The 9,728-nt window shown below is 31.8% G+C and overlaps 1 long non-coding RNA gene across 2 annotated transcripts; it reads right to left on the bottom strand.

Annotated features, from left to right (window-relative positions):
* Window positions 1-3,098: 3,098 nt before the first annotated feature.
* On the bottom strand, window positions 3,099-6,177 carry LOC107775416 (uncharacterized). 2 transcript variants are annotated; one of them, XR_012699361.1, is made up of 3 exons: window positions 4,856-6,177; window positions 4,185-4,684; window positions 3,099-3,484 (listed from the first exon to the last, which is right to left on the bottom strand). It is a non-coding gene; the product is annotated as an uncharacterized LOC107775416 (long non-coding RNA). The 2 variants fall into 2 exon arrangements; XR_001645745.1 differs by having other exon boundaries at window positions 4,625-4,684.
* Window positions 6,178-9,728: the final 3,551 nt, after the last annotated feature.

The raw sequence follows: 9,728 nt of genomic DNA, 5'->3' as shown, positions 1-9,728 counted from the left end.
AGAAAGTATTGGAGCTTGTATCAACAAGGATTTGAGCTTTTCAAAGCTCTCTTGACACTTGTCATCCCACACAATTTTGGCGTTTTTCCCCAAAAGTTTGGTCAAAGGAGAAGCTATAATAGAGAACCCCTTCACGAACCTCCTATAATATCTTGCTAAACCCAAGAAACTTCTAATCTTAGTTGGAGTTTTAGGAGGTTTCCAATCAAAAATAGCTTGAATCTTACTAGGATCAACCTTCACACCTTCAGCTGATACAATATGCCCCAAAAATGCCACTCCACTCAGCAAAATTCACATTTGGAATGCTTCGCGTAGAGTTGCCTCTCTTTCAGAATTTGCATGAAAATCCAGAGATGCTTATCATGATCTTCTCTATTCATGGAATAGACTAAAATATTGTCAATAAAGACCACCACAAATTGATCAAGGTAAGGCTTAAATACACAGTTCATTAGATCCATAAATGCAGGAGGAGCATTTGTTAAACCAAATGGCATTACCAAAAATTCATAATGGCCATACCTGGTCCTAAAAGTAGTTTTAGGAATATCTTGCTCCCTCACGCGCAACTGATAATATCTAGACCTCAAGTCAATTTTTGAGAACAAGATGGCACCCTTTAGTTGGTCAAGCAAGTCATCGATTCTAGGCAGTGGGTATTTGTTCTTGATTGTTATCTTTTTCAGCTGTCGGTAATCAATGCAAAGCCTAAGAGTGCCATCTTTCTTTTTCACAAATAAAATAGGAGCTCTCCAAGGCGAAATACTGGGACGGATAAAACCTTTCTCAAGAAGTTCTTGCAATTGAGCCTTCAACTCTTTTAATTCAGCTGGAGCCATTATATAAGGAGTGATAGAAATAGGATTAGTTCCAGGGAAAAGCTCTATAGGAAATTCAATCCCCCTTTCTGGAGGCAACCCAGGAAGACCATCAGGAAATACATCAGGAAAGTCGCACACGGTAGGTATGTCCTTAAGACTTGGACTCCCCAATCGTGTATCGACTATATGAGCAAGATAGGCATCACAACCTTGACAAATCATCTTCCTTGCCAAGACCGCAAAAAAAATATTAGATGTCAATGATCTTTATTCTTGAACTACTATGTGTGAATATGCAGGAGTTCTAAAAGTTACTTGCTTCAACCTACAATCAACCAATGCATGGTACCTATGGAGCCAATCCATACCAACAATAACATCATGGTCTTGGAAGGGCATTTCAAGCAAGTCTGCAGGTAGACCAGATTTTGAATCATGAATGGACAATCTCGGTAAATCCTGTTAACAACAGCTTGATGACCTAATGGACTCAAGCACATCAAAGTCAAGTCTCACAGATTTAACAGTATCAGGAAATGCAATTGATGAGCAAACATAAGAATGCGAAGATCCAGGATCAAATAATGTAACAACAGATATGCCAAATAAGTGAAATTTACCAGCAACCACGTCCGGGCCATCTTGGTCATTCCTCTATCTCATAGCATAGACTCGTGTAGTAGATCTCGATCCATTAGCCTGATTAGCTCCACCCGAACCCGTTGCTTGCACATTTTTAGATCTTGGGCCGTTATTAGCTTGACAATGAGTAGTGATAGGCTTTTGAACTGAGCCCTCTATATGTGCTTGACAAGCACCAGAAGCTCTTCTCTAGGCACCATAGTGATTCTTCCTGCACTGTGCACAGGTAGGTGTATAAGTTTTGCCTTGGACATAACTTGGAGTACCAATAGAGAAATTTGGCTTATTCTGCTTATGATATGATGACTTTTGTGCACTTTCAGTCTTGAAATAGTCAAACTTTCCCTTCTTGGATGGACCGCCATAACCTGAATTACCCTTGCTAAACCTATTTTTTCTCCTACTAGCTTCTTCATTGTCAATTCTTTCCCAAGTAAGAGCAGTTAAAATTAGCTTGAAAAAATCCTCAAGTTGCAAGATTGCCATAGGCTTTCGAATGTAACCATTCAAACCTTCTTCAAACCTTCTGCACTTGTCTCTTTCACCATCAATAATACCTCCAGCATAGCGAGAAAGCCTGAGAAATTTTTGTTGATACTCTGCAATAGACATACTCCCTTGTCTTAAATTCAGAAACTCTTTTTTCTTAGCATCACAATAGACAGGGGGACATATTTCGCACGAAATGCTTTCACAAAGTCATCCCAAATCAGCACCAGAGGTTTTGCTTTTGCATTTGGCACACTTACCCACCAATCATAGGCATCTTTTTGTAAAAGAGAGATAACATACTTAAATTTGACAGCATTAGTACACTCTAGTTGTTTAAAGACCCTCTCCATGCGCTCGAGCCATTGTTCAGCTACCGTGGGATCAATAGTGCCTTCAAATTCAACTCCACTCATTTTCCTCATCTTCTCAAAATTCACTTCACTAGGTTCTGACATTGTCTCAGCCAAGTGACGAAAGAACTCAGCCATCTGTTGAAATGGAGGAGTCATAATAGGAGTATTATGACCCATTGCTCTTGGATTATTGCCCACTTCATTTTCACTAAAATGGTGATGATTTAGGTCAGGCAAGGGTACCTCATCTCCTTCCTGGAGGTGAGGTGGAGCATTATAATGGGCCTTACTTTCATCAACGTATTCAATAGCTCTATTCGAAGAAGAGGCCATATTAAATTCCAATAAAAGATAAGATCACACTGCATTAAAGACATGTACTTGATGCGTATGCACAATGAATACATCAAATTACATTAAACAAGTATGCAAAAATTTATAATCTTCAAGTCATTTTCAAGAAAGAAAATAACAACAATATTAGGTACGATCACAACAAAAATCCTAGAATCACAAACCTAGGCTCTGATACCAAAACTTGTAGCAACCCCTTTGGAAGAGTGCTACTTACGAAACAAATCTAATTTACTACTTACAATATTAAGAAGATATTAATTAAAAATATATATTCATAATAATTTAGTAGCAAAAATAGTCCCATGCGATGAGGTCCAAAGTGTAATATTTTTATTTTTGAAAATACTCTTCATAATCCTTTTTAAAAATAAAATACAATGTCAAAATATCAACATAAGGTGATATAACCCTTTTTTGAATACTCAACACGTTAAAGCAACTTCCTAACAAAATTATACTTTCATTCAACATCACTACAAGTTTGTATTGTACATAAATTTCAAACTATCGGGTATACAAAGGAAAGCTAGTTTTCTTCTTTGTACATATTTACAAGACAAAGTGTAAATTCAGCATATTACAAGACTTAAGTTATTAACCCACCCTAAAATAGCAAAATAAGTTACTAAATTCAAGTTACAAGATGGTCTTAAGATCCAACAAGCCTCCAAATAACATACATAAGTGTGACATATATATTATGTACAAGTCCCAAAACTATACAAAACCATGGTGCATATGAAAATGTGATCTCCATAAGTGCTCCCAAAAAGACTAATTCATAAGGCCATCTTCAAATTTCATCCCGTACATTACCTACGATAGAAAATAACTATCGCTAAACATAAAGCTTAGTGGTGTATAAACTTTAGGCTTGTAGCCATTAACTTCTCCAATTCTCATTTTCAGTAATAGGTGGCTCAAATGAAACATAATTTAAAACAAGTGAACAAATATATCAAAAGTATCAAATATCAACCCTTGAAGTGTTTTCAAATATCAATAACAATGTTCAAGATTCAAGAGTTGAGCGTATACTATCAATCCAAGAGAGTTTGTCAAATATCTATTTTTTCCCCAATATGTACGTCATGCCATCACACTAAGTAAAATCAGATATCAAGATGGACCGAAACCCCAAATAAAGTAGGGTCAAAACCTAATAGTCAAGATAATCAAGAACCATATTAAAAAATGGCTTTCTAGTTCGTACTTAACACAGACAAGTTCAACAATTTAAGACGAACTACAAATCCAAAGTCAAGATGGCAAAAGATCTGAATCAAGAAGCATGCCAAGATGAGTGACAAAGTCACTGCCACAAGAAGGACAAAGTCCCAACAAGAATACAAAACGATCAAGCAATTCGTACGAGTGGGCGATTTAGCGAATATATTACAACACTTGATATAACACGAATACAACGATATAAATTGAAGATAAGAAAAAAAATAAAATATCAGGTTATTTCAAAATATTTCAGTAAGTAAAAAGAGTACAAAGTTTATATACAAACCTTGGTGTTTTACCACAAAATAGTTCAATCACAACTTGAGGACGTTCGAATCATCTACGCCATAGACAAACCAAATCCGTCCACTTCCTCAAATATTTCCCCTTAGATTTTACAAGAGTATATATACCTTAAATACATAATCACATATCTATATAAGTTCAGTGATTTAAAAAGTCAAACTAAACATGATATTAGTGAAAATTACCCAAAATGTTTGAAACAGAAATTTTGGACAGTATCAATATCTCGTGTTGTGACTCAGATTTGAAGATGAAAAAGGACAAACTAGATTGTGTGATCTTCTTTTCAGTTGTAGATATGTATCTTAGCGTTTCAGAACATCTTGAATCGCCCTCATGTCAATTTTGTACAAAAAGTTATGCTAACATTACTAACAATAGTACAGGGAGGGTTTATAAAACAGCAAATCTGGGCAGTACCTGCCTTGTACTGCATCACATGTACTTCATCAGCACATGCCCTGCCCTGTACTTCATCACCTATTTTCGGGTAAATAAAAGACAAATCAGGTTTGGTTCCTTCATAAAGGTTATAGATCTATGAAATAGCTTTCCATAAAGTCTTGGATCACTTAAAACGGATCTCTATATAAAAAGATATGAAGAAAATACTAATAGTTGTCTAGTGTAAAAATGAGTTTAGTAACTTACCACAAAAAAGAGGAGCAACTCGAGCTTCACCAAGAACGAATTTTGCTGGTTGGTTCAGTGAAAATTTATGATGGTTTTCATGGGTTTTTTCAGGTGATAAGAAGGAGAGAGAGATGCGATTTTCTTCTTTGGCATTAAGAACTGAAAATGAGATGAGGTTATGAAAAAGCATGTCACAAGAAATATAAAAACTTTGGATAAAGTAAGGATTAATTGTACGTCCAAATGGCTTCCGCAGTCGGAGATTGGGAGTTAAAGCATTGAATTATTCTTGTTTGTTATTTTTGTTTTGCACCCTTAAATCTTAATGTATATCATCTGTATTATATATAATTGCTTTTCCTAGTAAAACAATGAAATCATTCTCCCTTTTAATTCTTCTGAAGGCAAAATAGGAAAAATACAAATAAAAGACAAAGAAAGATATGACGTAAAACAAATTAAATACAACGAGTTCAAGATCTTTGCATATACAATGTACTAATATACTAGTTTTTTTCAACCCTTTCGGGCGAAACAACAGAAATTTAAAATAATATAATTAGAAGAGATAGGAACAAGATCAATAAACCATTACCTTTACCTATTCTACTTTAATTTCTATGCATGTTCTGTTAATGTAAAAATTTCACAAGGCACCCTTTTTAGTCGCCCATATTTAATTTGTATTTATTTTTGGAAAAAAAGTTTAACTGATACTCAATCCTAAAAGAACTCTAAAATTCAGATCCGCTGCTGCTGCTTCTTCTTTTTCTTTGCACAGTTGCATCGCAGCTTTTACATGGCGGAAATAGTGATAGTGTTATGGTGGTTGTTTCAATTAGTTTTGGAGATAAAAGTGTGTTCCTTTGGTGGCTGTTTGGGTGGCTCTCATGACTGTTTAATGTAGCTTTTAGTGGAGGAGACTATCGGCGTTAATGAAGGTTTAAGAGAACTACTGTCGTTGTGGCTGTATTGGGTGGTTTGTGGAGGTTTTATGGCTGATTTTAGAGTTCAAAACATGAGAGGAAAGAAGTTAGAGTTCAAAACATGAGAGGAAAGAAGAGCTAAACTTCAGGTCCGATTCCGAAGTTGCACTTTGAAATGATAAGGTCCGATTCCGAAGTTGTACTTTGAAATGATAAGAACTTCAGATCTCCGGTTCTGAAGTTGCACTTTGAAACAACTAAAACTTTATATCAGATTCTAAAGTTACACTTTGAACTGATAAGAATTCACATTTTCGATTCTAAAGTTGCACTTTGAAATAATTAAACTTCAGATCTTAATCTGAGCTATAAATTTGTATCTTCATTTGTGAATTCTGAAGTGATCACAAGCGAATTCTGAAGTGTGTTATAAAGTGGGTAAATTTGCAAAAAAAAAAAAAAAAAAAAACTTCGGGTACCACTTAAATGGTGGCCCTAAAATCGGTTATTTGTGCTTTTACCCTTAGTAATAATTATCCTTGAAGACTACAAACACCTCATCAATTATGACTAAATATTAAATAAAGAGAGATTATATCATAAAAGATAAATAAGGGTAAAACAGACAAAATTTATCCTATTTAATATTTTTTTAAGAAATATATAAAAGAGAAACACGACAAGATAATTAGAGAATATTTTAAGCGGATGGTTGGACCATGACGGCTATTTATTATAAGTACCAAGGCCTCAAAATATATTATGAAAATACAGACAACCAATTAACTCATCGCACCAGCTGCAATTCCAAACCAATAAGATAGGATGAGTACAAGATTAATGTCAATAATTTGTGGGCTAAATTAAAGGTCCTCTTTTGAGTAGTCAAATTAACGTGATTAAGAAGTTGAAACGTAATGGACGCTTGTCGGCTCCTTTGAACATCAATAATTTTTCTCTTTTTTGGTACATATTTACCCTTTTAGAGTTATTGAAGTTACCTTCTACTTTTATTTGTCTGTTTTTCCTTGTTTTATTGTTTCAAGATATGGACACAGTTGGTAGACAGTCAACACATGCTTTTAACTTTTGCACCTTCAATTATTAATTATAAGGGATAAACGAAAGGATATCTTGTATACTTTGACATTTTCAATTGAAGTATGGAGAATGGAATGAAAAGATTTTGATAAGAAATAAATGGTTGTATCTTGTACGTATCTGTTTATGTGCTGTGCTGAGCATATATAAGCTGCAATTTAGAAACAGATTGAACATGTTTCCCTAGTTTGACAGGTTTAAAAACTTGGATCTCAAACTCTCAAAATATCCTTTTTTTGTACATTTATGATTTATGTTTGCCTTTAAATACAGTAACATACAATTTACTACTATTTCCTCGATCATAATTTCAGAAAGATTGATTATTCATCTACTATTCATCGTAATATCTTCATCTTACGAAATGTACGGTTTTACGTAACATTTGAATGAAATATAATAGAAATAACTTTGACGACTTTAGTTTATTGGTCTCATATCATTTTTAAATAATATTTAAGCATTAATTAATAGTAACTAGTGTTAGGGAAAATGTATTCCGTCTAAGTAAAAAAAGTTTAGCATATGAGAGGAAATTTACTTGACGTGAATGATGTTAAAAAAAGAATAATTAATAGTCGAAGATACATTATCCCTTGATTCCGTGAAGAAGATTTTTGCGACTTTTAAATGTGTAACAAAAGAAAAGAAAAAGGTAACGAAAAAGATTAAATAGTATAATAAAGGTATATCTGTTTGGTAAACACTAAATCGAGGTATCTTTGAATATTTATGCATAAAATCATGAGATAATTCTGTGATTGATTTTCACCGTAAATGGCGATAACTGTTTAGCTTCTTTCACAAAATTTGGACCCACTGAATCAGACATTTATCACAAACATTCTTTTTTGAAAATCTTTTTTCCAATTACATGGAGAGTAAAAAAAAAAAGCCGGCCAGATTTTTTTAATTTTATTTTTATCTATCTATACTTACTATATTAAAATCACGAATGCCCTTAGTGAGATGTCGTTCGCTTTTTTTATCCTTTAAAAACAGATTTTACACTGGACCAAATAGTAATTTAAGTTATTATCCTAATATTTTGGACTTTAAAGTTAGCTGAAATTTTGGTAATCAAAATCCTTCTTTATTTAAATTATGTAAAAATCCTAATAGTTAGAAATTTAAACTCAAATCAAACTTTACTTATATAGACTACTAACGAAAGCTAGGATGGCAAAGAGAAAAAGATATAAAATAATTTTAACTAAAAGGTTTTATAGATAAGCCATATAACTTATATATATATATATATATATATATATATATATATATATATATATATAGGAGTATAATTTATAATAAAAACATATTATATAGGAGTAGTACTTACGATTTTCTAAAAAGTCGTATACTCACTGACATAGGTACACACGCAAAGCACGTACCATAAGACTGAAAGAGTAGTACTTAAAAAATATGCTTCATATTGGACAAAACAGTAATTTAGTTATTTTTCTAATTTTTAGGACTTCAAAATTAGTTAAAATTTTGGTTATTAAATTCTTCCTTATTTGACATACGTATCTCTTTGTATAACGATATTAAATGCACTAAATTCCCTCTTATAAATAAACTACAACTAATATTTATGATTTGAGATCATTAATGAATTTACTACTTCTATTCTTGAACAAAGAAAGTTCAATGTAAAATCTATATATGAATGGAAATTTTTTAAAGCCAACGAGCACTAAGGCTTCCAAAAATCCTACCAAATCTGGTGGCTATTCACCTAAATATAAAAGTTCACCAAAGGAAGTTTTTCTTTTTCCATTGATACAATAAATGACTTGATGTAGTTTTTCATATATTAAGTTATTTATATTAGATGATAAATTTTTGAGAAATTGTGATAAAAGCATATGAATTAACAAATATCCATACTTTAGGATTTAATATTAGGCCACACAAATAGTAGTATTTTTCAAAAGATATATTCAAAGGATATTCTTTGAAAATTCACGTGAAATCGATAGATCAAACCCTTATGTACTTGTGTAAAGTTGAATGAACTTTTAACCTTAAAAATAAGCACTTATTTTATAACATTTATGTACAAAAAATAAATACATATTATCAAATTCCAAAAATACTTAATTAATAAAAAGACACTTAACAATTGTACATCAAGTTCAAATGATATAGTATCTAACTTTAGGGAAGTTAAATATATTATTATTATTACATCCTTATCATTTAATTTATGTATATCAAATATATTCTATTAAATAATTCCAAAATAAACAAGAATCGGATAACTTTAATAACTTAATCGGAGGCACCAAAAGCGGAAGTCCAAAATCATCACTATTTAGTTTTGAACTTTATTGGAACAATAATTAAAACTATAAATTGCGCGTTAATCACTAATTATATACTCGTTATCATCATTTACCCAAAATTATCATTTAAGTTTTCCCTAATATTTCGAAGTTTTTAATCAATCAAATATTGTGCATTTAATCCTTACTTATTTGAATTGTATTTAAATTTGTAATGTTAAATATATTATATAAATTATTTCCTTATTTGAATTATGTAAACTTCTACTTTATAACTTAAACATAATTTTAATATAATACTTATCTAATTGTTTTAAACATATCATCAAGATGGGTACACGTGCAAAATGCGTACTACTAAAACTAGTATATATATATATATATATATATATATATATATATATATATATATATATATATATATATATATATATATATATATATCCAAAAGCTATTTTTAATTTAAGATATTAGGTGGACAACAATTTGAATTAATTAAAGGAAGCGGAAAGGAGGACAATGAGAACTGAATCAGACCTGTCGAGTGAAATCTACTCACGTTTTCACTAAACC

This window comes from Nicotiana tabacum, chromosome 15, assembly GCF_000715075.1.
Source record: "Nicotiana tabacum cultivar K326 chromosome 15, ASM71507v2, whole genome shotgun sequence".
Lineage (NCBI taxonomy): Eukaryota > Viridiplantae > Streptophyta > Magnoliopsida > Solanales > Solanaceae > Nicotiana > Nicotiana tabacum.
This window is presented reverse-complemented; position numbering and strand designations above follow the sequence as displayed.